This window comes from Corythoichthys intestinalis, chromosome 11 (genome assembly GCF_030265065.1).
Source record: "Corythoichthys intestinalis isolate RoL2023-P3 chromosome 11, ASM3026506v1, whole genome shotgun sequence".
NCBI classification, from domain to species: Eukaryota; Metazoa; Chordata; class Actinopteri; order Syngnathiformes; family Syngnathidae; genus Corythoichthys; species Corythoichthys intestinalis.
Window position 1 is genome coordinate 4,987,501 of NC_080405.1, and position 2,500 is coordinate 4,990,000.

General features: G+C 45.7%; 5 non-coding genes across 5 annotated transcripts; all 5 read left to right on the forward strand.

The window, feature by feature from the left end:
• The first annotated feature begins 291 nt into the window (after nt 1–291).
• LOC130925164 (5S ribosomal RNA) lies at nt 292–410 on the forward strand. The gene has a single exon (XR_009065452.1). It is a non-coding gene; the product is annotated as a 5S ribosomal RNA (ribosomal RNA).
• A 308-nt stretch (nt 411–718) lies between these two features.
• Nucleotides 719–837, forward strand: LOC130925175 (5S ribosomal RNA). Its single transcript, XR_009065463.1, has one exon. It is a non-coding gene; the product is annotated as a 5S ribosomal RNA (ribosomal RNA).
• A 397-nt stretch (nt 838–1,234) lies between these two features.
• On the forward strand, nt 1,235–1,353 carry LOC130925056 (5S ribosomal RNA). Its single transcript, XR_009065346.1, has one exon. It is a non-coding gene; the product is annotated as a 5S ribosomal RNA (ribosomal RNA).
• A 393-nt stretch (nt 1,354–1,746) lies between these two features.
• LOC130924917 (5S ribosomal RNA) lies at nt 1,747–1,865 on the forward strand. The gene has a single exon (XR_009065214.1). It is a non-coding gene; the product is annotated as a 5S ribosomal RNA (ribosomal RNA).
• Nucleotides 1,866–2,178: 313 nt separating this feature from the next.
• On the forward strand, nt 2,179–2,297 carry LOC130925057 (5S ribosomal RNA). Its single transcript, XR_009065347.1, has one exon. It is a non-coding gene; the product is annotated as a 5S ribosomal RNA (ribosomal RNA).
• Nucleotides 2,298–2,500: the final 203 nt, after the last annotated feature.

Below are 2,500 nucleotides of genomic sequence, written 5' to 3' on the forward strand. Positions count from 1 at the left end.
TCATTAAAAAGAAAGAACAGACAGATCTTGTTGGTATCAACTGAGGTCGATGTACTGTCTTGTTAGTTTTGTGGTTGGAGCTCACATCGGGTTGAGTTTGCAGCTCTCGTTTTCACCCAACTCTGTGCGTTTTAAATGGTGATTACCTAGTTAGCTGCCATTGACAGCACGAGATGACCAGACCACTTGAAACCTAATTTCACTCAGGGAACCTTACTGAACTGGTTCATCTTTTGTACCAGAACAGATCTCCTTCGCCTTTTGTATAGCTATATTTCACAAGTTTTGCCAGCTTACGGCCATACTACCCTGAGAACGCCCGATCTCGTCTGATCTCGGAAGCTAAGCAGGGTCGGGCCTGGTTAGTACTTGGATGGGAGACCGCCTGGGAATACCAGGTGCTGTAAGCTTTTTGGTTTATTTCATGACAAAGAAAGAACAGACAGATCTTGTTGGTATCAACTGAGGTCGATGTACTGTCTTGTTAGTTTTGTGGTTGGAGCTCACATCGGGTTGAGTTTGCAGCTCTCGTTTTCACCCAACTCTGTGCGTTTTAGATGGTGATTACCTCGTTAGCTGCCATTGAAAGCACGAGATGACCAGACCACTTGAAACCTAACTTCCCTCAGGGAACCTGACTGAACTGAACTGGTTCGTCTTTTGTACCAGAACAGATCTCCTTCGCCTTTTGTATAGCTATATTTCACAAATTTTGCCAGCTTACGGCCATACTACCCTGAGAACGCCCGATCTCGTCTGATCTCGGAAGCTAAGCAGGGTCGGGCCTGGTTAGTACTTGGATGGGAGACCGCCTGGGAATACCAGGTGCTGTAAGCTTTTTGGTTTATTTCATGACAAAGAAAGAACAGACAGATCTTGTTGGTATCAACTGAGGTCAATGTATTGTCTTGTTAGTTTTGTGGTTGGAGCTCACATTGGGTTGAGTTTGCAGCTCTCGTTTTCACCCAACTCTGTGCGTTTTAAATGGTGATTACCTCGTTAGCTGCCATTGACAGGACGAGATGACCAGACAACTTGAAACCTAATTTCCCTCAGGGAACCTTACTGAACTGAACTGAAGTGAACTGGTTCGTCTTTTGTACCAGAACAGATCTCATTCCCCTTTGTATAGCTATATTTCACAAGTTTTGCCAGCTTACGGCCATACTACCCTGAGAATGCCCGATCAGATCTCCTTCGCCTTTTGTATAGCGATATTTCACAAGCTTTGCCAGCTTACGGCCATACTACCCTGAGAACGCCGGATCTCGTCTGATCTCGGAAGCTAAGCAGGGTCGGGCCTGGTTAGTACTTGGATGGGAGACCGCCTGGGAATACCAGGTGCTGTAAGCTTTTTGGTTTATTTCATTAAAAAGAAAGAACAGACAGTTCTTGTTGGTATCAACTGAGGTCGATGTACTGTCTTGTTAGTTTTGTGGTTGGAGCTCACATCGGGTTGAGTTTGCAGCTCTCGTTTTAACCCAACTCTGTGCGTTTTAGATGGTGATTACCTCGTTAGCTGCCATTGACAGCACGAGATGACCAGACCACTTGAAACCTAACGTCCCTCAAGGAACCTGACTGAACTGAACTGAACTGGTTCGTCTTTTGTACCAGAACAGATCTCCTTCGCCTTTTGTATAGCTATATTTCACAAATTTTGCCAGCTTACGGCCATACTACCCTGAGAACGCCCGATCAGATCTCCTTCACCTTTTGTATAGCGATATTTCACAAGCTTTGCCAGCTTACGGCCATACTACCCTGAGAACGCCCGACCTCGTCTGATCTCGGAAGCTAAGCAGGGTCGGGCCTGGTTAGTACTTGGATGGGAGACCGCCTGGGAATACCAGGTGCTGTAAGCTTTTTGGTTTATTTCATGACAAAGAAAGAACAGACAGATCTTGTTGGTATCAACTGAGGTCAATGTACTGTCTTGTTAGTTTTGTGGTTGGAGCTCACATTGGGTTGAGTTTGCAGCTCTCGTTTTCACCCAACTCTGTGCGTTTTAAATGGTGATTACCTCGTTAGCTGCCATTGACAGCACGAGATGACCAGACCACTTGAAATCTAATTTCCCTCAGGGAACCTGACTGAACTGAACTGAACTGGTTCGTCTTTTGTACCAGAACACATCTCCTTCGCCTTTTGTATAGCTATATTTCACAAATTTTGCCAGCTTACGGCCATACTACCCTGAGAACGCCGGATCTCGTCTGATCTCGGAAGCTAAGCAGGGTCGGGCCTGGTTAGTACTTGGATGGGAGACCGCCTGGGAATACCAGGTGCTGTAAGCTTTTTGGTTTATTTCATGACAAAGAAAGAACAGACAGATCTTGTTGGTATCAACTGAGGTCAATGTACTGTCTTGTTAGTTTTGTGGTTGGAGCTCACATTTGGTTGAGTTTGCAGCTCTCGTTTTCACCCAACTCTGTGCGTTTTAGATGGTGATTACCTCGTTAGCTGCCATTGACAGCACGAGATGACCAGACCACTTGAA